Below are 27,111 nucleotides of genomic sequence, written 5' to 3'. Positions count from 1 at the left end.
GGTTCAGGAACAACTGAAGCACTACAAACCTGATATTTGCCATCAGAATGATAACAGAGAAGCACTGGGAATAGGCTATGTTAAGAACTTAGTAATGGTTGGTATGGACATCGAGAAGGCCTACGACAGTGTGCCTAGAGAGATAATCTGGGAATACCTAGAAGGTATAGGTCTGCCAGACATCCAGATTGATAAAGTAAAGATGCTCTATCAAAAGTGCTTAACCTGTGTCCAAATATTGGAACAGCAATTTAAAGAATATGGACTAAAAATCAATAAAACAAAAGCTCTTTAAATGACTATCAACAGTAAAGGTACATATTCAAACAATTTCCTGGAGGGAAGTCTATTGCAGTCTGGTTCTAACTTCAAATAGGCTACCTTGGAAGAATCACTTCAAAAGATAACACATTAAAAGAAATACTTAACAGGACTCAGAAATTTTCTCAATTTCATTTTCAAGTGAGAAACCTACTCTGGGATGATAAAATACCCCAGAAAGCAAAACTGACCATGTTTCATACCTACTTCATTCCATTTCTCACACATGGACTTGAAACATGTACCCTGCATAACAAGGCAAATAGTAAATCCAGTCAACAGAAATGAAATTCACCAGAACAATGAACCAAAAGACCAGGAAGGACAAGATTAGAAATGAAGCAAATAGAAAGGAGGCTGGCATCAAAATGCCTGTTACCGAGCTTTTAGGAAGAGGCAGGCTACAATGGTTTAGACATGTTATGACAATGGACAGAACGAGAACAGCAAGGAATCATTTTGACAGAGAAGTGAAAGGGGGAGGCCAAGGAATTTATGGATAGAGGCAGTGAAATTGGAGGTCAGCAAGAGGAATGCCAAGTGGGAAGGTATAGAGGAACAGAAACTAAACTTTAACAGGATGAAGTAGCAAGCGCTTGTACTCCACACCTGGGAAACTGGAGCTTGAAGATGATGATGTATGGTTGTAAGAAATTTGTAAAATTTACTTTGCACAGGAATCCTCTGGAAGCAAATTTCAGTTATGCAAATGACACCTCGCTTTTCTTTCAAATTTCTGATCATGGCTTAACAGTTGCAGAACTCTTAATTTGAGCCACTAATGACTGACACTTTCAGCAGTACTACTATGTACCAAGAGGGAAGCTGCAAATCAACAATCTTGAGAGCAGATTTAGCTGTTGCCTGCAGCTTTCAGGAAGGTAATTATCATATATCAGTCACACAGTTCATGGAGTGTGATAAAAAAAATCATACCATAGTACAGCATGCTTGAAAATTTCATGTGATTTGACCTTTTTTTACAATAGAAGCAGGAGTGTACCACTGTCCCTTTAGGATGAGAGATTATATTTAGTGCTGTCGCCCAGATGGCAGATTATACTTTCACTAGAAATACTGTTATAAGTCTCAATTAATACAGTATATGGTATTGATAACATTGGCCAAAAGATTAATTAATTACAATACAAGGTAGTGGAACTGAGGCTGTACTTGTATTTTGGTATTGTTGATCTTGAAGGATAGCCTATATCCATTACGGTAGTGGTTGGCGAATTTGCTTGAATCTTATTATCTCATGCTTGGCAGAAAAAAAAATACCCTTCATTATCAGGTTACTGTCAGTTCTGCCTATGGAATTACATAACCTCTTCTATAACCTAGAGGTACTGAGTTTGATGGGATTATATTCATCCTTCTCATTGTCACTTTCTTCTGACTTTCTGATACAGATTCAAGCAAATTCACCAACCACTGATGGATATACCCATCAAGATCAGCAATACTGGAATAAAAGCAGAGCCTTAGTTTCACTACCTTGTACTATAATTAATTATCTTTTGGCTAATTTTATCAGTCCCGTAGGTCTATACTGTATTAGTTGAGACTTAAAGTGAAAGTACAATCTGCCACCTGGGCAACAGCACCTAATGCAGATCACTGATTATTAGTGCAATTCTTATTGATTAATCAAACTGTATATCGGTATCTGAGGTAAAGTAGGTAAAATAGGGCATTCATTCCAATATATGAGGTTATAATACTCGATGCAATATTGAGCTGAAATATACAATATAAACGTCAAATATAATATTAAAAAATACACAAATATTTTTTACACATTTATTTATATAAAGTCTGTACATTTTAAAAGACTGGGCTTGCATTAAACGGGTTGTAGATCACATGTACCACTCGCATATATAAGAACAGTGACAATCATTGAGCTCCAGAGACCGAAAGCATTATCCAATATCTTCTCACAAGCAACGGGCAGTAGATCACATGTACCACTCGGAGATATAACAACAAACAGTAAAAATCATTGAGCTCCAGAGACGGAAAGCACTATCCAATATCTTCTCAACACACGAGTCACGTTTATATACACATATGCTAATACTCTGAGCATAGAATAATAGAAACAGTGCTGACCATGTCAAGCTGCAGTAGGTGAAAATAAACATACAGCAATGTTCTTCAGAATAGTTCAGTTCAGATCAGTTAGTTATCTGAACTACTCGATTCATGATGGCGGCGTACGCCATTCGGAAAGCTTCGGCTTGCTCCGTAAGGCTTCGGTAAAGCTTCAGAGTGGAGCCGTAGTACGTCCCGTCAGGGGCTAACGTCGAGTTTTGTGAGGTGGCACTTCTATATGTTCCTGGTGAGTAGATACTGCATCAGGGTTTTTATTACTTTCCGATCTAGTACAGTGTAACACGTTACTCCTATTCCAGCTTACTAAGTTCTTTGTGTCCCTGCTCAGTATCGAATGTAGTACCTCCACGAACCTCCTCATACCCGATATAAAAGTGCATCTATCTACGTGTGATCATGCTAAAATCGGGCATTAGTGATGTAACCGTGTGCTTTTGTGATATAAGTGTAATATATTAATTGTCTCGTGAGGGAAAGAATTTGTTGAATCCCAAATAAATATCCGCAAGACAAGACAAGACAAGACGTAGCGTTTTACGACGATTTCCAACAACTAACCAAGAAGAAGAAGAATGGTACCGGTAGCATTTCTTTGCACATGTAAGTAAGCTGAAAATTAATACACGAATGGTAATTATAGTGCAATAAATGTTCGAACCTAATTAACAACGCGATCGGTGCTATTTGAAGGCGACCAGATGCGCCAGCCTTGTGTCGGTAGATTTACTGGCACGTGAAAAGATTGTGGGTCTAAATTCCAGCACCTTGGTGTCTCCGAAAACCGCAAGAGTAGTTGGTGGCACGCAAAGCAAATAACATACCGGTAATGATTTATTACTATCAGAAAGTCAGAGGTTTCCTGCGAAATTAACTGTATAGCTCACCACTATTTCAGTGAAATAGCGTGTATGCGTAACTTCCTCTCTGGGTAGCCTAACAGCAATCTTTGTTTGTTTGTTTGTTTGTGTAGAATATTTATTAGCGATATTCGTCTCCGTTATTTGCTGATCGTCATTCATTGTTCCTGCTTTGATTTACACGTGTTGCTTTGTTTTTCGTGGTACTCTAATGTGCGGTATTTGGACTTTTGTTTTCTTCAGCAAACCTAACTTTATGCTGGTTATTATTATTATTATTATTATTATTATTATTATTATTATTATTATTATTATTAAACGAATTCATGCGTAGCGAGGGCATATTCTTATGCATGAAGAGTACTGTAATGCTGTAGTTACAAATGTCCAACCTACAAAAGGTTCATTTTCGAAGTGGTCGGTTTGTTGTATATCATTCATAATGGTCTAACATCTAGGTCATCGACCCTGTTTAATATTGATATGGATTTTTTTGGGACTTATCACTATACTTTTTGAAGTTTATTGCGTTAAATATGTTATTTCTGAATGGTTTGATACATTAAGGAATTGTGGTGTCTTTTACTATTTTCCCTACGAACATAACCGCTAATGTGCCAGACCACCTTAGTTACCATGTGCAGGAATTTTAAGTGAGCACAGTTTAGGTTGCCTGAATGCCAACATCATATGACATGAGGTGTATAGTACAGTAGCTCTACTATAATTTTTATATACCAGATGTACTCGATACAGCCTAATAAGCAAGTCAACGTGGCTATGCGTAGCATGCGATCTCCGCTTATCGGTATAAGTCCAGGATCCGCCGGCACAGGCGAGCACGCGCTCCGCGGCTTATGTTGGTGCCTCTATATGACGTCATGTATGACGTGTTTAGCGAGTTGATGTTTACAAACATGGCGGATAATTCGAAGGAACGTGTAGCAGCCGCTAAATGTATGAATTAATGGTCTGGTATATTTAGCTGTTTGAGACTGCGTAACACAATTCACAGGCACTAGATCGGGTTACAACTTGACTAGTTGGTTCGCAAAATAGATATTAACAGCGCAATATGATGGGGCTCACTTGATTTCGCGAAAACTTTACGAAAATTAAGTACGTCTGGCAAGTAGGAAAAGCATTGGTCTGGTTTGGTTAGGTCCAGCTAGTGGCAAAAACATTGGTCTGGAGACAAGCAAAACTGGGTCTGGGGGCGTAAGCCCCCAGGTTATGGCTGCGAAGCGGCCAACAGCCTCTAGCATCCCTTACGAAAGCAATTGTGATTCACCGAAAACAACTTTTTTTGCTAGTTGCTTTACGTCGCATCGACACAGACAGGTGGGACAAGAAAGGCCTAGGAATGGGAAGGAAGTGGCCTTGGCCTTAATGAAGGTACAGCCCCAGTATTCGCCTGGTGTGAAAATGGGAAACCACGGAAAACCATCTTCAGGACTGCCGACAGTGGGGTTCGAACCCACTATCTCCCGGATGCGAGCTCGCAGCTGCGCGCTCCTAACCGCACGGCCAACTTACCCGGTTCGAAAACCACTGATAGTGACAGGTTAGGTTGTGATCCACCGAAAACCACTGTTAGTGACACGTTAGGTTAGGTTTGGTTAGGTGCGACAGCATTACTAATTTAGCCGGGTGATCCACCAAAAACCACTGATAGTGACAGGTTAGGTTGTGATCCACCGAAAACCACTGATAGTGACAGATTAGGTTTGATCCACTGAAAACCACTGGCAGTGACACGTTAGGTTAGGTTTGGTTAGTTGCGACAGCATTACTAATTTAGCGGGGTGATCCACCGAAATCCACTGATAGTGACAGGTTAGGTTGTGATCCACCGAAAACCACTGATAGTGACAGGTTAGGTTTTGATCCACCAAAAACCACTGGTAGTGACAGATTAGGTTGTGATCCACCGAAAAGCACTGATAGTGACAGGTTAGGTTGTGAGCCACCGAAAACCACTGGTGTTGACATGTTAGGTTAGGTTTGGTTAGGTGCGACAGCATTACTAATTTAGCGGGGTTATCCACCGAAAACCACTGATAGTGACAGGTTTGGTTGTGATCCACCGAAAATCACTGACAGTGACAGGTTTGGTTGTGATCCACCGAAAACCACTGGTATTGACACGTTAGGTTAGGTTCGGTTAGGTGCGACAGCATTGCTAATTGAGCGGGGTGATCCACCTAAAACCACTGATAGTGACAGGTTAGGTTGTGATCCACCGAAAACCACTGATAGTGTCAGGTTAGGTTGTGATCCACCGAAAACCACTGGTAGTGACAGGTTAGGTTGTGATCCACCGAAAACCACTGATAGTGACAGGTTAGGTTGTGATCCACCGAAAACCACTGGTGGTGACATGTTAGGTTAGGTTTGGTTAGGTGCGACAGCATTACTAATTTAGCGAGATGATCCACCGAAAACCACTGATAGTGACAGGTTAGGTTGTGGTCCACCGAAAACCACTGGTAGTGACACGTTAGGTTAGGTTCGGTTAGGTGCGACAGCATTGCTAATTGAGCTACTGTTGTTGGAAGTACACTTTTGGTAATGACATCACGAATGGGAAAGCAACACTATGCATACGAGTATATTGCAATCACTGAGACAGGATAATGGGTACTCACCATAAGTTGGCACAGGAGTGGACATAAGATGGACTTCTTGTGTTTGTGTGGCTGTACTCCCTCTGAAAATAATAATTACAAGTACGGATGCAGCACTGAACAGGAGTTTTAATTGTTTTGGCTAGTTGTACTTCGTCTTAAAGCAATCATCACGACTATCACAGAGGTTGACGCACGACTCGACTGTTTCTCTCTAGTTATACTTCCTCTTAAAACAATAATCAAGACTATAACATAGCTGGACACACGACTCGATTGTTTTCGTCTAGTTATACTTCCTCTTAAAACAATAATCGCGACTATCACAGAGCTGGACACACGACTGGTTTGTTTACGTCTAGTTGTACTCCCTCTTCAAACAATAATCACACTGCTGGTAATGACACTCGTGATTTGAGTTTGACGTGTTTTTGTTCCTCGTAAAAGTTAAGTTGGCAACAGTTAAGAGAGAGAGACGACTGAGTCATCTTTTGGGGTAAATATAAATTACTTTGCATTTGCAATGCCATCTCTATTATTGGTAATGTACTATATATATCTACATATACATCGTTTGCACCTCAAATAATCAAGTAACGTGTTAGCTGAGTGGATAAGCTGATGGACTACGGGGTTGAAGATCGCTGGTTCAAGACGGCCTGCCGCCAGGAATTTATAACAGGTAAGTAAACTTAAATTAGTGTGCGAATATATAAGTGGAGTAACTAAGTATAAAATAGGTTAAATGGATGCCAGTGAAGTACAGTCGGGAGCTGAAACAAAGTGAAGGGATAGGAAATACAAGGTGAAAGTTCTTCAGTATCTTTTAAATACTCCCCACCCGAAACCCCTCCTACCCAGGAGGTCCCGTAAGTATGTCGTCATAGCTGTGCCGGCAAATTCTGGCCTTGTTCCCGCTTATCCCGCAGATCCAATCCCCTATTTAGCCGTGCATTTGAGTAATATATTGCCTATATATAGGGAAGTCCATCTTCTGTCTACTCCTTTGCCAACTTTTGGCGAGTACTCATAAATTCATATCCTGTCTCAGTGGTTGCAATATACTCGTGTGTATAGTGTTGCTTTCCTATTCCTGATGTCATCACCAAAAGTGTACTTCCAACAACAGTCGCTCAATTAGCAATGCTGTCGCACCTAACCTAACGTGTCACTACCAGTGGTTTTCGGTGGATCACAACCTAACCTGTCACTATCAGTGGTTTTCGGTGGATCACAACCTAACCTGACACTACCAGTGGTTTTCGGTGGATCACCCCGCTAAATTATTAGTGCTGTCGCACCTAACCAAACCTAACCTAACATGTCACTATCAGTGGTTTTCGGTGGACCACCCCGCTAAATTAGTAATGCTGTCGCACCTAACCAAACCTAACCTAACGTGTCACTACCAGTGCTTTTCGGTGGATCACAACCTAACCTGTCACTAGCTTTGGTTTTCGGTGGATCACAACCGAACCTGTCACTATCAGTGGTTTTCGGTGGATCACCCGGCTAAATTAGTAATGCTGTCGCACCTAACCAAACCTAACCTAACGTGTCACTACCAGTGGTTTTTGGTGGATCACAACCTAACCTGTCACTATCAGTGGTTTTCGGTGGACCACCCCGCTAAATTAGTAATGCTGTCGCACCTAACCAAACCTAACCTAACGTGTCACTACCAGTGCTTTTCGGTGGATCACAACCTAACCTGCCATTATCAGTGGTTTTCGGTGGATCACAACCTAACATGTCACTATCAGTGGTTTTCGGTGGACCACCCCGCTAAATTAGTAATGCTGTCGCACCTAACCAAACCTAACCTAACGTGTCACTACCAGTGCTTTTCGGTGGATCACAACCTAACCTGTCACTAGCTTTGGTTTTCGGTGGATCACAACCGAACCTGTCACTATCAGTGGTTTTCGGTGGATCACCCGGCTAAATTAGTAATGCTGTCGCACCTAACCAAACCTAACCTAACGTGTCACTACCAGTGGTTTTTGGTGGATCACAACCTAACCTGTCACTATCAGTGGTTTTCGGTGGACCACCCCGCTAAATTAGTAATGCTGTCGCACCTAACCAAACCTAACCTAACGTGTCACTACCAGTGCTTTTCGGTGGATCACAACCTAACCTGCCATTATCAGTGGTTTTCGGTGGATCACAACCTAACCTGTCACAATCAGTGGATTTCGGTGGATCACCCAGCTAAATTAGTAATGCTGTCGCACCTAACCAAACCTAACCTAACGTGTCACTACCAGTGGTTTTTGGTGGATCACAACCTAACCTGTCACTATCAGTGGTTTTCGGTGGATCACAACCTAACCTGTCACTATCAGTGGATTTCGGTGGATCACTGCGCTAAATTAGTAATGCTGTCGCACCTAACCAAACCTAACCTAACGTGTCACTACCAGTGGTTTTTGGTGGATCACAACCTAACCTGTCACTATCAGTGGTTTTCGGTGGATCACAACCTAACCTGTCACTATCAGTGGATTTCGATGGATCACCGCGCTAAATTAGTAATGCTGTCGCACCTAACCAAACCTAACCTAACGTGTCACTACCAGTGGTTTTCGGTGGATCACAACCTAACCTGTCACTGTCAGTGGTTTTCGGTGCATCACCGCGCTAAATTAGCAATGCTGTCGGCAGCCCTGAAGATGGTTTTCCGTGGTTTCCCATTTTCACACCAGGCAAATGCTGGGGCTGTACCTTAATTAAGGCCACGGCCACTTCCTTCCCATTCCCACCTATCTGTGACAGTGCGACGTAAAGCAACTAGCAAATAAAAGTGGTTTTCGGTGAATCACAATTGCTTTCGTAAAGGATGCTAGAGGCTGTTGGCCGCTTCGCGGCCCTAACATGGGGGCTTATGCCCACCGACCCCCTTTTGCTTGTCTCTAGACCAATGGTTTTGCCACTAGCCGGACTCAACCAAACCAGATCAGTGCTTTTCCTACTTGCCGGACGTACTTAATATTCGTAAAGTTTTCGCGAAATCAAGTCAGCCCCATCATATCGCGCCGTTAATATCTATTTCACTATCCAACTAGTCAATTTTTAACCCAATCTAGTGGCTGTGAATTGTGTTACGCAGTCTCAAACAGCTACATATACCAGACCATTAATTCGTACATTTAGCGGCTGCTACACGTTCCTTCGAATTATCCGCCATGTTTGTAAACATCAACTCGCTAAACACGTCATACATGACGTCATATAGACGCACCAGCAGCAGCCGCGGAGCCCGTGCTCGCCCGTGCCGGAGGATTCTGGACTTATACCATATATAGTAAGTCTCTTAACTCATATATGCATAATGAAGCAAAAAACAACAACAACAACAACAACAGAATAGCTGCTTAGGAAGTTATCTTCAGAACTTTCGAAATGTGGCTGCAGCAGGCACCCAGTGTTACCAGTACAGCCAACCTACCGCTAGAGTCGTCTCACTCACCTGTGGATTTCTCCGAATGTGATATTGTCATCTTGTCTGATCAGGAAGAACTAAAAGAAGAATTGGAATACCGAATTGATTATTAAGGTGATCTGCTGGATGAAGCCGAGTAAAACAACCCAAGAAATTTCTTCTAATTCAGTGGGTGAGACACAGGATTGCAAACAGGATGTGTATTTCAAAGTGACAGATGTATTTAATACACTGATTTCTGGCATATTTTAGTTATATTTCGAGTCTTTATAACATCAACACTTACTGAAGTAAATAAGTCATTCTTTTTGAATACAGTTATTTATCTCAGCACAGACCTCATTTGGTCGGATGAAAAGAGGCCAATATATATTTCATATTTGAAACTTTTTTACATTTGTTTCAAATCATTTCTGTATTATTTTCTGCATATTCATATTTAACATCAGCATTAATGTGTTGTCTACCAGAAAAAAAGTGATTGGTAAAAATAATCCTTTTCTACAGTCCCAGTTAATCTTTTCACTCTGGTGGCCTGCTGTAAGAGTTGTGTTGTTTGGTGGACTGTTGTAGAAATGTGACCTTTATGAGATCTAGTGGTTGTTCCAAGAGCCCATAATGACTAACAGAGGTACCTACTAGATGACGGGGACTATCAGAAGGTGAGGGTTAGAGGGACGTTCATGCTTATCATGTCCCATGTAATTCTTGTTCATGGCCAACATATTAGCGCTTCTATTGGTAGATTCAACACATTGCAAAATAATTCATAATGCGTGAAAACCTATGTACTGTCGGTGAAGCTTTGTGCTCATGTCAGGTAGTGACTTTCAAGAAAATTAAGACAGCCAAATCTGTATCCAAAGTTATGGATCTGAAAGAACTACAGGAAGCTTTGATTGAATGAAATACATGCACAAATATATTTGACAGAGCTGTAGGTATTTTAAAAGAAGTTCATCAACCTATGTCTCAGTAACGTAAGCACGAGATAGTAGAGAGTAGAAAGTATCCCATTCAGCGGGTATAACCATCCTTCGTTAGGCAACCGTCCCCAAGGCATATGTTTCCACTTTGCTGGAGAGAAAAGTTCAAGATAATTTTGACTGCCTGTGATAAGGTATAAATATTTAGGTAAACAGTGCATGGTGTTGCAGTTATTGCAATAAAATTTGAACTACTTCCTCTATAGTTTTGAGTCTCTTTTAATGGCTTTTCTGAGCAAAGTTTGCACACTCTTGTAGGTCTTACCTTATGTTCTATTTATCAGGGTCTCCATCACACTATTGCTCAGAGAATCAAAACACTGTGATATCATTTGTACAAATGGGCAGTAAAACAAAGCACATGGAACTTATGCTCAAAGCAAGCATTCTTTTTCTATTTGGCAAGGTTCAGTGGTCCCATCTAGCAGCAGTATAAGGAACTGTAACACTATCCCTCATGTTTACCAGAAGACATGGATATATTTCCAGCTTGTGATGATTTGTTAGTTAAGAAAACCAAAGCCAAGTTCTGCTCGGGTACGGTGTTCAGTGTGTTAAATTTATTTTCAGTATTGATCTTACACTGAATAATATTGATCACTGCCATAGATTAGGAAGGCTTCATTAGTCAACATGTGAATGAACGTCCAGAATGGTGAAGTTTACTTGTTACATTGTATGTAATTGATATGGTAAGCGAGGGTATTAAATGGCTGATGACAGAATCATTTACAAAAACTTGAAAGGGAGTATTAAATGCAGTTAGGGACCATTAGGCATTACTGAAGTCTGGATACGGTATGGTCGCATTGTGGCTCTTTTATAATGTGAGACCAAAGGTAATGATTGACCAGGGACCAAATTGAATAAACTAATGGAATCTGGGAATCTGCAGGGTGAGGAATTTCATGATGCCATCTGTTTAATCATTGTTTTATACTGATTTAACTGTTCTTATATTTTTCTATTTAATTGTTTTTTATAATTAATTGAAGTTTATGAGTATGTGTGTGTTATGGTGCTAACATCAGTCAGTGTTCTTTTTCTCCAGGAAGAAGAGGTGAGTATTCATTGTCGTTATCAATTTATTTGGTATAGACCAGGGTCCGCCAACTGGCTGGCGTGTGGTGTAAGAGGGCCTGTGTGATGTCTGAGAGCCCATGTGACGTATGAGCTGTCGTAGAGTGAGACGAAGAGACAGCCTCGCTTTGTAGTAAACACGTGTAGTGCCATACGTAGTGGTGGTGGTAGTGGTACAGTACATATGTATGGATGAACCGGGCACATCACGGTGGGACAAGCTACCTACCCCTCCAATCCTTTTATCTTTATGGGAAGATCTATATTTATTTGTTGAAAATGATAGGAATGCTACAGCTAAATGTTTAGTTTATAGAAAAGAGCTACAGTATGTAATAATATATAATGTACAACGCCACTACAGTTTGTGTCACGCTGCAGATTATGATCGGCATCAAGGCGAGGAAAAGGTACGTGTAATTACAGAACTAAAAGGTAAATTAAATAACCCTGTCGAGCATTCGATCAGTGAGTCAGCAGTGTGACTGAGTTATAAAAATTCATATTTAATTGCAAAGAAACTTAAACCGTTCAGTGTTGGTGAATTCGTAAAGGAATGTTTAATTCTGGCAGGTGAGGAGTTTTGTCCAAATATCATTGAAGAGTTCGAAGCTACCAGCTTGTCCGCGCACACAGTGTCGAGAAGAATTCAAGACCTATCTGATGATGTCAACCTATAATTATTAGAACTGACGAAAAGCTTCCGGACATACTCCTTAGCAAGTGACGAGAGCACAGATATTTCTGACACCGCCCAACTATAATACCAATATAAGTGGTCTGTTATTGGACATTATAAACTTTCCAGCTAACTCATTCTTGGTTGCCAGCGTTTCGCCCACGTGTGCTAGGGTGGGCTCATCAGTTGGTACCTAGCACACCTACCAATACGCTGGCTAGTGCATACCGTGAAGGCCACTGCGTAGGCTAACTTGAGCCACCGGCAGTGCCAATGCACTAAGAGACTTTGTCTCATTATCAAAAATTGATGCCTGCTTGGCCATCAGATGACATAGATGTTGATTCCCACAGGGAATCTGAAATATTTGTCCTGTATGAGTAAATTTATAATACCAATATAAATGGTCCGTTATTGGACATTATAAACTTTCCAGCTAACTCATTCTTGGTTGCCAGCGTTTCACCCTCGTGTGCTAGGGTGGGCTCATCAGTTGGTACCTAGCACACCTACCAATACGCTGGCTAGTGCATACCGTGAAGGCCACTGTGTAGGCTAACTTGAGCCACCGGCAGTGTCAATGCACTAAGAGACTTTGTCTCATTATCAAAAATTGATGCCTGCTAGTCCATCAGATGACATAGATGTATTATAAATTTACTCATTCAGGACAAATATTTCAGATTCCCTGTGGGAATCAACATCTATGTCATCTGATGGCCAAGCAGGCATCAATTTTTGATAATGAGACAAAGTCTCTTAGTGCATTGGCACTGCCGGTGGCTCAAGTTAGCCTACGCAGTGGCCTTCACGGTATGCACTAGCCAGCGTATTGGTAGGTGTGCTAGGTACCAACTGATGAGCCCACCCTAGCACACGAGGGCGAAACGCTGGCAACCAAGAATGAGGTAGCTGGAAAGTTTATAATGTCCAATAACGGACCATTTATATTGGTATTATAAATTTACTCATTCAGGACAAATATTTCAGATTCCCTGTGGGAATCAACATCTATGTCACCGCCCAACTAGCCGTTTTCATACGAGGGGTTGACGAAAATCTTACAATTTGGGAGGAACTACTGGATTTAGTGCCTATGAAGAATACCACGAAAGGCATTGACATTTTCAACTGCATTGTAAGTGTTGTTGAAAATGCTTCCTTGCTATGGAACACACTAGTTTCAATAGCAACAGATGGTGCACCTTCTATGGTAGGACGCAATTCTGGAGTAGTTGGGCTCATAATACAAAAAATGAAGACTCTTAATATAGCGGACACACTTGTTCCAATTCACTGTGTATCATACATTAGAAAATCTATGTGTGAAAAGCATTGAACTGAAGAATGTAATGATCGCAGTGGTTAGAATTACTAAACTCATAAGATCAAGGGCTTTACGTCACCGGCAATTCAAGGAATTCCTAGCAGAAAGTGACAGGGAACTTCGTGATTTGCCTTATCATTGTGCTGTTCGCTGGCTTAGTCAAGGCAAAGTACTCAATGCGTTTTTTCAACAACAACAACAACAACAAGATATAGCTGGATTTATGGAGCAACAAAATGTGCCAGTCCCCGAACTACAAGATCGCAGGTGGATTTGTGGATTTAACAGGTCATTTGAACATTCTGAATGTTTCTCTCCAGGGAAAGGGTTTAACAATTACAGTAATGTTTAATAGAGTGAAATTGCGTCTGTGGGAGCGTCAGTTCATGAACAGAACTATTCCACATTTTCCAAAACTGCTTACAGTGTTTGAATGTGCTGCAGCTGAGGATGTTTATAGGTATGTCAAAATCATAGAAAACCTTTATTTGGAATTTGATTCTAGATTTAACAATTTGGAGTGTCTGGAAACTGATTTTCAACTTTTAACCACGCCATATTCAGTTGTTGCAGATAACGTTGATCCAGATTTACAATTAGAGTTAATAGATTTATAGTGTGATAGAGAATTAAGAGATAAATTTGTAAATAAGAAGGATTTGTGCGACTTTTATAGACATTCTTCACTAAAGAAGTGTTTCCCCGATTACATGGGTTTGCAGCAAGAATGTTGAGTATTTTTGGTTCTACATATGCCTGTGAACGACCCATTTCTATTTTAAAAACAACCCATCCAAAACAGAGAAGCCAGTTGTCAGATCACAATTTGAAGTGTGCTCTTAAACCTAGTGGTTCTCAAAAATTAACTCCAAATATTGAAAAACTAGTCAACGAAAAATGACTACAAAAATCAAGGAAACCCACGAGTGGCAACTGAGTATCAATATCATGGGGTAAAACATATGTTTTTAGTTAACAGGTTACTCATTGTACTATTTTTGTTGTAAAACTGTACTGTTTGTTAGTATTAGCACTCTTTTTACAGTTCACGATATTGTAAAACACAGCAATTTTTTATTCAATATCGGTTCCGAAGATGCACCGAAAGAAAACAAGTTTAGTTTGTATATGTAGATTTAAAGTTGCTTTATAACTTTTATGCTACTTCATAACAAAGTTACATTACAATAAAATATGTAGAGAGAAATATGTACTACACATACCTCATTGTACCTGCAGCCCTTGGGCCTCCCCCTACGAATGATGTTGTGTTTCCCCTCGCCGCTCTAGCCTTCACTTCTCAGTTACAGTACTAAGTACCTTGTTTCGCTGCCCGAGCAGAGTGTGTGACATGTTACCTGACATCACACGTACACGCAGTTGGCTGACCCTGGTATAGATGTTGATTCCCTTAGAGAATCTGAAATACTTGTTCCAAATGAGTAAATTTTTAACACCAGTATAGTTGGTACGCTATTGGACATTATACATTTTCCAGCTAACTCATTCCTGGTTGCCAGCGTTTTGCCCAAGTGTGTCAAGTTGGGCTCATCAGTTGGTAAATAGCACACCTACCAAGATGCATGGCTAGTGCATATTGTGGAGGCCACTGCGTAGGCTACTTGAAGCTACCAGCAGTGCCAATGCCCTATTAGAGATTTGTCTCTTTTTCAAAAATTGATGCGTGCCTGGCCAACAGATCATTGATTCCCATAGGAAATCTGAAATATGTTTTCCGAATGAGTAAATTTATTGATCTCTGCTACCACACCAGTCACATGACTGCTGCGTCTGTAGATGTACTCCTACATTACAGCACACTGGATGTTGTCACAATATACTGGATTAACACTGGCCGATGCCATCATGGTCCTTGTAAGGTAACACTCCTAAAATGAATGTGTAGTTAGTAACTCTTCACTGCTCTGAGTACACGCGTACTTTACGTATGCATATATCTCGCTATTGTAATAATTCACCAAATAAGAAATTGAGCTTCGTTCAAAAGTTAATATTTGATGGAATGAATCCCGCACCAGTTCACATGTAAGAGCAATAAACATACCGAGCGCACACGCTATTCTGCAATCACGATACGCGGCCTGATAAATGTTTGTGCATATAATAAATGTTAGATCAGTTTGCGAGAGTTGTGCTATTATATGAATTTACCGTCTTATATGGTCTCCCGTATTTTGAATATATACTGTGCCTCCCGCTCTTGGCAATACTGTATTTCGTCACATGGGTAGAGGTGACCACCACAATAACGGACTGTTCACTCCCGAATTGATATGACTTAATTCACACCAGGTTATTGCATATTAACACTGTTCTAAAAAATAGACTCTCTGTTCATTACAGGCAGTTCTCATAGTGAAGGTAAATATAGCGTCACTGTTGAAATATACTACAAACAAAGAGCACGGCAGTCACAACTTACGTGAAGACTGCCGCATGACTGAGAAACGTATGAGAGCTTCCCCTGCTGTGCGTTGCTTTATAGTTTCACTCGCCTTATTCAAAAGCGGGGATTCCCCTTGGGACTATAGCTTGAGGGCTCAACCGCTGTCTGAAGACAAAGCGCGTGACCGTTGGAAAATATCAATTCAGTGCATTGATTGAAAGTAGCTGTAATATTAAAAATGTATGTATCTGTAAATTCAACCACAATTCAGTGGACATGTCAAAACCATGGAGCATAGGTTTAATAACAGACTTCTCCCATTAGATAATAGCAGGTCAGCACTGAGATGTCCGAAGTTGGTAGTACGTAATAATTTGTTCTAGGGTTCACTGTCACCATAAGCCGTGCCTTCTGACTCACGCCACACATCACGCAATACTACGACACACCCTGCAGACTCATTCAACCTTTCAAAATACTCATGATTTCAAGGCTTGCAACTGACTGTTCTCTATCTCCGTGCAGTCCAGAATGAATCCATTGGCTAACCACCTCTCACACAACGCTTTCTGATATAACGAACCCACAGTGTCAAACCAACACAATCCACTAGGTACCCAAAACAACCTATGGATGATGGGTTCATAACCTTACCCACCAGGGAGAGAGAGGGGGAGACAGAGAGAGAGAAGAGAACCCTGGAGAGAAGGTTGTTAGCATGTTCGTCCCAGGAGGGAAGTTAAAGCGAACACAAGGGAGGGCAAGGGGGACAAGTATAACACCAAAGCACAATACAACATCAAACCAGAGGAAAAATACACTTACCTAAGGAAACTGTTGGACACAGGAAAAGGCTGCAGTCAGAAAATTATTTTAAAAAGTAACAGTGCCTCATTGAAAAAGTTGAATGAATGAAAACCCACCATTTGTAAAAATAGATGATTTTAATCCACATTTTAAAGAAAACAAACTTGCAATAAATTAAAGAAGAAAACAGAAACATAACTAGAAATTAACTTCCTTAAAATTCTTAAGTTAACAGTAATAAATTGTGACCAAACTCCAAGACTCTTAATAGTGGAATGATTTAAGTTAACAGGTGGAGAACCGAGCAATACAATAAGATTAGTTTTAAAATAAAATAAATAAAATGCTGACCTCGATTAAAACATTCATGGCACACAAGAAATAAAACTTCCTACCGAGTGGTCGCCTACGCTAGTAATTAAACCTAAACACTAAAAATTAATTAATTAATTAATTAATTAATTAACCCAAGGTTGAAGTAACATTCGCTACCGTGAAACCTTTTCTGCACGGCAAGCCTTTGCAAGAGTTAGTGTTTTAAAACACCCCGAACACACGACACAGGTTTCAAATTTACCAGGGAAGAAAAAATGTAAAAGGCAAGAAAATATGAGGTAACTATTCACTTAGAGCACACGAAAGTCAAAACATCCACAAAAGAATGTACCAAGCAAAAGGCCATGCCTCCATTTAAAATTCAAGTTCGCCCAACAATCACATCAACAAAAACGTTGCTAAGGCAACAACAACAAAGCATGTCCACGAGGACACAATTAATATAGGAAAATGCCCATAAACCAGGAAAATGAAAATAATAAGGGACCGAATAAAAAGAGCGGAAACAATAATTAACATGAACCAAACGCCAAAAATAAATTAGTAAGCAAGATCGAATTTCAAACAAAATCTTGCGATTGCTTTGCCGAAACAGAAATTTGTAGAAAATTTAACCAACCGAAAACATGTTTAAGCTTAAAACAATATAACTTTAGTCCACAGGGAACTTTTCTGCTATAGCACTAAGCTGTAGCTTCTTCCTGTTTACATTGCGATGTAACACACATGGCAAGTTATGAATCTCATTCCGTATTGACGGTTATCACTTGACAAAAGAAAATATTTATAAAATCCTCCTATCAATACAAGTCAAGTCACCTGTTAGATGAAGCAAAGTCTATACATGTTTCAGCCTAATCTCAAGGCCATCTTCAGTAGTAAAACAATGATTACATAATATACAAACATATTGATGTACAAAGTCCTCTCGTCTAATAGATCTTGCTGACTGTTAAATAAAAACACTATGCTGAAGAACAAGACCCACCCTTCCATCAACACCCTCCTTCCGCGAATCTCAACGTCCTTCCCTCCCCCTCCATTACCCCTCCCAACCACATCGACACAGATACACAGTAAGCCACACACAGGCTTAGTTGTCAATGTGACTTGAGACCGACAAGGTCATCTCCATTCGAGACGACAACTTTTAGTTACAAGTAAGTCATATGAGTTTTCTTTTCGTACATCATTTATAACTTGTTCTTCATCCACTCATATATTCCTTTTTTCTCATTACAGATGTTATACATGTTTTATTCATAGTATTGACCGTCTCACTACACTCCTCAGCATAGTGTTTTTATTTAACAGTCAGCAAGATCTATTAGACGAGAGGACTTTGTACCTCAATGTGTTTTTAACTCACTAATCATGATCACTGTCACTTCACATCATTACAATTTTTAATTTGTTTGTATATTATGTAATCATTGTTTTACTACTGAAGATGGCCTTGAGATTAGGCTGAAACATGTATAGACTTTGCTTCATCTAACAGATGACTTGACTTGTATTGACTTGTATTGATAGGAGGATTTTATAAATAGTTTCTTTTGTAAAGTAACACACGTGCAGTCGTTACACAGTTTATTATTATTATTATTATTATCATTATTACCAAAAGACCAGGAGATTTCTTGAAGACTTTCCAGCTTCCTTGAGGATAATTTTCCACATTATAAATGAATTAAAAGAACTTACAGTTTCGATCCATGAGTACGAAGTGATGCTGAAAGGTTGCCTTGTTACTTTCACCACATGGTTTTCAAACAGACGAAAAATATGCAGTTTAACTGCTTGTGCCACACCAAAAAATTACTCGAGGCCAACAATCAAGGGACTAATTTAGCCATTCTCAAAGCTAATTTTCCCAGACATATTGCTGGTGCAACACACGCGTCTGCCCGCCATGGCGATATTACACGAACTACTGGCGTGCTCGCTGCAAGCAAAGCGTAGCATCTACTTCTCCTTGCATGCGCTCAGAATACTTCCGGCAGCCCGAGAGTTCCAAGCCTAGCCACCAGAGTGTAGCACATCATACCGCGAGTCAGTATGATTAAGTAATTCAAATAAGACAGCCAAAATATTACACAATAAACGTCATGGGATAGAGTTCTTACACAAAGTTCATCGACACGGATTTCAAGGGGCTTCAGAACCCGGTCCAAGAGGTTACTGAGGGGTTTCGACACGTTAAAACTGTCACAAGTGTTACTGAGTATTCAAATAAATATTCATGGGGTTTATATATGATATGTCTCAATATCGACAGATTTAATGCCCTTGTTACCAGACTGCAGGGCAAGCATGCTACGATATGTCTTGTGAAAGTTAGTTGCCCTCCCTGCCCATGGTTAAATGCAAAAATTGAAAATATGATGGCTATTAAGATGCATGTTTGTGACAGTAAAAGAGAACTCGGTGGATGTGATTTCCTTGTGGTTATAAACTGAGTCCAGCGAGTCGTAAGAAATCAGAAATATGAATAGTTAACTGTCATTCAGGTAAACTAAACACAAGTAATACTAGCTCACTGGGTACCTGAAAGGTCGACAGCAACAGACGTAACCAACGATCTGAATACATATTTTTTAGAATATAGTATACTTCCTAACCTAATTACCTATGCAGGCATGAATGTGTACCAATAATTCACCCCACAGCTTAATCGCCCACGATTTGTTCTAGCAACCATGCTATGCATGTACTTTATTTGATTAAATCTGCAACTGTAATGTAGATAGCAACCTTGTACAATTTCATCCATACTATTATGGGTGCCATTTTTTGTGTTGTGACACATTTTCAACTACTGTCTTTTTAAATAGTTACCTTTTCATCATTCTGGAAATGTACAGATGTTACTGCAATACCTAAGAAACTTGATCCCTAACTAACTATTGATTTTTGCCCAACTCTTTCTCCCAGTTCTTCCTAAAGTTTTGGAGCATCTTGTGTTCAAACTAATATTGCAATATTTAAATTACTGTTCCCTCCTTGATCCCATAAAATCAAGTTACAAGAAGGGGTACAGTTTTGCACTTGCTCCCCTTGATGTGACACAAGGCATCAGACTCACTATGGAAAAATGTCTGGTGGTGCTTTTGACACAATAGACTTACAGCAGTTAGTTAGGGAGATGGATTCTTTAACACTGAGATTTTACATCTTACTACAAGATTTTGGCAGCGGGTATTAACTTGTGACAGCCTTTCAGAAAGGCAACCCGGGAAAGTAGGTACCCCACAGGGAAGTCATTTAGGACCTCTTCATTACTTGTTGTACATCAGTGTGATCTCCTCCACACTAAAGTCATGTTGCTACAACTTATAAGCAGATGATCATCGAAGATATACCCACTGCAAAATAAATGAATTATCAGATGTTGGTCAAAAAAGTATTGCCGACGGGAAACAACTGAACAAATTTGCATGATCAAAGAGGCTTGTTATAAACCTGAGAAATCATTGTCGGTTCTCAGAACCTCCTGTGTGTGATCAACAGTACACCTCTTCCAACTCTGATAATAAATGATAAATTCATTTCTTCCAGTACATCAGTGAATATCCTTCGTGAGACTATGACATAAATTCCAAATTGGATGGAACATACCAAATGTGTATGTCGGAAATGTTTTTTCTTGCTTCATCCATTGAAAATAAACCTGGTTCTCTTACCACTGGATATGTAACAAAGACTCATCCAGTCTTTAATTCTTCCTATCCTCAACTACTATGATGCAACTAATGAATGAGCAGTGAAATTGCAGAAAGCTTCAAACTGTTGCCCCTATCTTTTTTTATCTTAAGCTGTGATGTGCATGTGACTCCTTAGTAAGAAGAACTTGAAAACCTGAAAAACTGTATCACATGTATTAATACACACCTGAGTATTGTACCCGTAAAAATGTGTTCATATCTTTAAGGCGCTTGATGTTAAATGAACGAGCATGATTCTTAATCTCGGTTGTGGCTTTATCATTGGAGCTGGTACAGAGAGAGGTATAGTTATCAAATTGAGAGATTATTTTGATAAATTGAGTTTATTGATCATCAAAAGCAAGTTCATATCACCTTCATACAGCAGCGTGGAAGTGTCGTGGCTGGTTGGTACCTCCAAGTCCTGGGATGGTGCTGGACATCGACTGGGCAGGGACCACACCTGCTTGGATGAGGAGTTCTGGAACGTCTGGAGGTTCTGGAAGTGTCTCGACGTTCTGGAAGTCTCAACGTTCTGGAATGTCCCGACGTTCTAGAATGTCTCGAAGATTGGTACGCGTTCCTGGGTTCGATTCGAGACGTAATTCACACCTGAATTTCCTGTACAGCACTCCACACATTCAGGGCACTGTCTGAACAGATATGACCTTTTAATTATGATTACTGCAAAAACGTTCTAGAATAATCACTCGAAGAACAAGTACTGGTAGAAATGCAAGTTCATAAGGCAAGCTCACTGTAAGTCAGGATGTTCTAGAGGATTACTGTTACTGCAGTCCTAAATGCATAGTTCTGAAGGTTTAAAACATATTGGCACTGAACTGAATAAGTAGCACTCGGAAACTGTCCTGTTGCATTAATAAGCGAAGTGAATAGCCATTAAAGAAAGTAATATTTGAAAGAAAAAGTCTGACTTCATAAATTATGGATCACTCAAAATACTGGAAAGTTCTAGGCTTTCTGGAAATGCGATATGCGTATTCCGAATTGTCACAGTCTTTAAGAATCAAAACATAAGTCCCTGTGTAGCACTTGGAAAGCATTGCATATTTCACAATTAAACGTAATGTTTAATGTCCCCTAAGTTCAATGTTCCAGAAATTGATTCAAAATATAAGTTCGAATAAGTTCGAAACGTAAGTTCAATGCGATACACAACACGCGTGAAATTCAATCGTCGTCGAATAAGTAAGTCCTTATGTGGCACTTCAAAAAAAACAAAGTTCCAATGTATAGAAATAACAAAGTTCCAATGTGCCAAAATGTTAAAGTCCCAACACGACACTCGAAGAAAATAAAGTTCCAGCGTGTCGAAATGTTAAAGTCCCAACACGACACTCGAAGAAAATAAAGTTCCAACGTGTCGAAATGTTAAAGTCCCATCACGACACTCGAAGAAAATAAAGTTTTGATGACAATGTTCCAGTACGTCACCTTAAGAAAATAATAAAGTCTTATCGCGACACTTGGCGAAAATAACTAAGTTCCAATGAGACGCTTCAGAAAAAAACAAAGTTATTATATGGCACTTTAAGAAAATATCAAAGTCCAATCACGACACACGAAAAAAACAAAGTCCCAATGTGTCAATATGACTAAGTTCCAATACGATGCTCTCAAAGGTAAAGTCCCATTCAGGCACTTCAAGAATATGATGAAGTCTTGATACAACACTTAGAGAAAATACCGAACTTGTATTTCGCAGATTGTCGACTAGAAGTTCGACACGCACAACACTTCTCTTGTCACCCATGTCACAGAGACGGCGGAGTGACAGACACTGAATTCGTAGGTCGGGTGGGCCTCCTTTTATACACGTTCGCATGGAAGTGTCTAGAACTCGGGTACTGTCTACCCTTATAACTTCTATAATACTCGGCGGATTTTCTTGAAATCTGAAGATATGGTGTCCATTGTAAAGGCTTTCAAGTTGGCAGTGTCAAAATAGCGATGAATTAGCTCAAAATGTACTTTTGAGGACGAGCTGGATCATTACCATATATGGTAGTGGAGAGCTGGCTTACGGCGGCCACATCACTCGCTGGGTACGTCACTGCGTTCGGCGGGCTGCCTACCTTCCATCTCGCGCGAAGTTCAACAAACATACTTCGGACTTCTGTCGTAGCGGTGTTTCCGGTACAGTATATTTCCTTTAAATTTTTCTCTTTTTCTCCTTTCATTATTGTAACACTCGAACTGGCCCTGCCTTTGCTACTCCTACTCATCCTGCATCTATATATAAGAATTCTTTTACTGTGAACTGTTTTAGACGTTGAAATTCCCTACCATTCAGTGATTCATGCCGAGATTACCTGTTGAAAGCTGTGCACTGTACAGCTCAGTGTGTGAGTGTATCTCTTGTATGTATAGATTGAGTTGATAGTTGTGAAATATGTGTATCTATTTTGTGAATGTATTTGAGGAGTTCATATTGGTTAATGCACAGTGTACTGTTTTAATTTTATTATTCACGTGGGAGTGTTAGTACAGTGAAACTCTGATAGATTATACATTCATGTATCTGCAGATAACTGTAGTAGAAGGAGTCAAGTTTAAGAGAGTGCAAGGAGCCATAACTGTGCCACTTGAAAGAAGCCAAATAAACAGAAAAGAAAATAATAATAATAAAATGCATATATTAAGTATTATTATCTGAGGGAATGCAACACTAATATGTTGTGTTTAAAGCAATGTTTTCTTGAAGGAATTAATTCATGTGTTTATCCATTGTGTGAACTGTCCATGTTTTTATTCTTGTGTGATACACATGACAAATTGTTTAATTTTTGCTCTTGCAGTATCAAGTCCTCTGTATGTGGTCGGGGTTTTGCTATAGCAAGAGAAGTCTTTTCCTCTCTTTGCTCAGCAGATGTTCAGTAGCCAAACCAGACTCACTCACCACCACAGCTTCAATTCCATCAAGACAGTATGCTACTAGCAGTAAGTAAATATTGTAACTAGAAAATATGAGTCAAAACTGTTAGCTTCCTGATTTTATTGTGGCACAAAGGGTAGAAGTAGGCCAGTATGAAGGGTTCTCTTTTGTTTCTTCATTGTGCTACTTTTCAAATTATTCACTTAAGGTAACATTGATCATAACGTAGATATGTTGTTCTGTTAGAAAAACATGCCTTGTTCTTATTACCACTTACTAAAGTGCTCTTCGAACTATTTCAGCACCAATGTCTGGTCCTGTGCACTTAAGTGCATATAATCTTATAGACGTGATGCTGTACAGGCTTTTGGGCTTATGCTGTGTCAAGAAAATAATTGTAACATCATTTCCAATTGTGTGAAGCCGAAGCACACGTTAAATACACCGAAGGCCAGGAGAATACATCAACGCGCTAGCAAGGCTCTTGTGATCGAGAGAGTGCATAACACTCGTCGGGAAGTGGATTCAGTCTCCCAAGAGTTGTTTTGTTTACAGCTGCTGTTAAGCAACACTCTCTCGCGGGAATTGTGGTTGACTTTTGATCGCATTACTGTTATACAGGCTGAACAATAATTAACCATGAGTCATTCAGACAGATCAAAGTTCCTCCGTCTAGCTCAGAAACAGGCGGTTTCTTGCACGAACCCGCATGCTAGTAAAACTGTCGTCAATCTTTCCAAGAAATCCTTGGACAAGAACCAAACGGCAGTTTTAGCTACGGGTCTTAATTTCGCTGTCGTTCCCTCTAAAATTCCCACTGAGGAGTTAATTACTTCCGTTGAGGCAGCCACCTATGGATGAGGCTGAGGAGTTAAGACAGAAATGTGTGAGACTCATAAGGTCCGCTGTTGTACCCGCGCCCAGTTTGACAAGAAGCGAAAGGAGAGCTCTGAAGGAACTTTCAGATGATTATGAATTGACCATTCTCTCAGCTGATATGGGTAATGTGACAGTGGTTATGGACACTGACGAGTATAAGCATAAGGTCTCCGTTATATTGTCAGAGCCTGTTTACAGACTGAGCTCACGTGACCCCACCACTCGTGTGTCCAATGCCACCGTGAAGCTCTTAAGGCAATCGTCAATTCCAAAAGAGGAGGCTAAAATCTGTCCCCTGGAGATGCATTGCCACCTGGATTGTATGGACTGCCTAATATCCATTAAAAAAAGATGTTCCCCTCAGACCTATTGTTAGTGCGATGGGTTCTCCTACATATGCTCTGGCTAAATACCTAAGCAAATTGCTTCAGCCACACACAGAACATACTGAATCATATGTCAGGGACTCTCGGTATTTTGTCAACAAGCTGTCAAACATAACCCTTCAACCTAATGCACTTTTGGTGAGTTTCGATGTGGAGTCCTTGTTCACTAAAGTGCTGATAGACTCAGTCATGTCTCTCATTGAACACCTGTTCACTGAGGACATTACTAAGCTATTTTACCACTGCATGACTTCCCGCTATTTGTTGTGGGGTGGGAATTTTTACGAACAGATGGACGGAGTGGCTAGGGGAAGTCCTCTTTCACCTGTAGGGGCTAATTTCTTTATAGAACATTTTGAGGAGGACGCTATTGCTTCGGCGCGCGTCAAACCTATGATATGGTGGAGGTATGTTGATGATGCATTTGTGGTCTGGACAGAAGGTCCTGAGAAACATCATCTATTTCTAAACCACCGAAATCAGCAACATCTATCAATAAAATTCACTATGGAGATGAAGTCGGGCGGATGCCTTCCTTCCTTGGATGTTCTAGTAAGAAATAACTCGGACGGCTCCTTAGGACATACCATCTATTGTATGGCTACCCTCACAAATCGCTATCTTCACGCAGATCCTCACCACCATCCAGCAAAATACAAGGCATTCTCACGACACTCGCCAAGAGGGTGAGACGAATTTGTGAGCCATCACATATCCAGGTGGAGTTGGACACGCTCAGAGTCACGCTCAAGGGTAATGGTTACAGCGATTTGCAGATTCATAGAGTCCTGCATTCCAGAGAAACGACCAAACAAAGCTCACAGAAGGAAGAAGTGAAGGGAACTGCCTACTTGCCTTACATTCACAACACCTCAGATCGAATTACCAAGGTCCTCCACAGACACAATATAAAAACCGTGTTTGGCACCGCCACTAAAATTGCTCACTAAAAGGACAAATTTTCCCCACTTTTACATACTGGGGTACACAAAATTCCCAGTACTTGCGGTAAGGTGTACATCGGCCAAATATGCCGGTCCACTGGTACCCATATCAAAGAACACGAATGTAATATTCGTCTCAACAAACCAGACAAATCGGCAATAGCTGAGCACGCTCTATAGAATAGAATATATTTATCACCTACAGGATGTCCCAATTACAGATGATGTATTAGAAAATTAAATTAAAAATTTAATTAATTAAAAAATTAAATAAAATAATATATATATAAATGTACACATTGTAACGTGTTGGCGGGGTAGATAAATAAATAAATAAGTACAGCACCTGGTAGCGTCCCATTTCTAGGATTTATTAACTAAGCACTACAATTACAGATTTACACATGCAGACGATAGCCGAGATTACAACTTATACAAGTACACTTACACTCACTCAGATGGATCGCGCTCTCTCTCTTAGTTTCTCTTATGTTCCATCTAGAATGACACGCACACACACACACACCGATTACTTACAGTACACTCTCTTAGCCACTCAGTCACACTCATTATCGCTGTCACGGTCCACAGCCTACACGTCAGCATCGCAGGTCGGGATAGTATCCGCTGTTCACTCAATGCGTTGAACTCCGCAGTCTTCACACGTCGGTACCCAGTGTTCCCTTCGCACTAATCCAGAACACTCCATGTTCTCCTCCAGCAGCCAGCCTCAAGGGACACACACATACGACATCAGGAAAACAGGAACGCGTCCTCGCCTCTGACAAACAGATACTCGATCAGGCTGACATCTCAGCCCAGGCTACCACTGACTGCGCTCTCCGCTCACTCACTTTCTAACTAACTCTCACTCACCAATTCTCGCTCCTTGCAGGCAAGTCATTCCTCTCTTATATAGCTGCGCCAGCCCTTCTGGAACAGTCTGGATGCTAGATGTATCCAGGAACCTCGCGAGATGGAAGACTCCAGATTAATCGTTGAGTATTTTCCCACGGACAGAAGAGAGAAGGGCCCGCCCAGCACGTAAATGTTGCTTGCGATTGGCGCGCTCGAGTCTAAGGGGTGGGGCGATGGGTGACAAGCTCGACATGTAGCGACTTGGCATGGCGATCGCTATAACCATTACATTGCCCCCTTCTTAAGGCTGCTTGTCCCGAGCGGCTCCACGATACGCTGCAAGATGGTTCGGTTGGCCACCACCTTCCCATGGGGGATCCGCCGGGTCCAGTCGACGGTGTCTTCGTTTCCGGTGATAACGGTCAGCAAGTCCTCGCGTGGCAGACAGAACTTC

The 27,111-nt window shown here is 40.5% G+C and overlaps 1 long non-coding RNA gene across 1 annotated transcript in view; it reads left to right on the top strand.

Annotated features, from left to right (window-relative positions):
* The first annotated feature begins 2,594 nt into the window (after positions 1-2,594).
* The window catches only part of LOC136875115 (uncharacterized), a 37,646-nt gene continuing 13,129 nt past the window's right edge, over positions 2,595-27,111 (top strand). The window contains exons 1-2 of the long non-coding RNA XR_010860373.2: positions 2,595-2,665; positions 23,514-23,655. This is a non-coding gene — a long non-coding RNA (uncharacterized lncRNA). The remainder of the gene's footprint in view (positions 2,666-23,513; positions 23,656-27,111) is intronic.

The sequence above is a fragment of the Anabrus simplex genome, chromosome 5 (assembly GCF_040414725.1).
Source record: "Anabrus simplex isolate iqAnaSimp1 chromosome 5, ASM4041472v1, whole genome shotgun sequence".
Taxonomy (NCBI): domain Eukaryota; kingdom Metazoa; phylum Arthropoda; class Insecta; order Orthoptera; family Tettigoniidae; genus Anabrus; species Anabrus simplex.
This window is presented reverse-complemented; position numbering and strand designations above follow the sequence as displayed.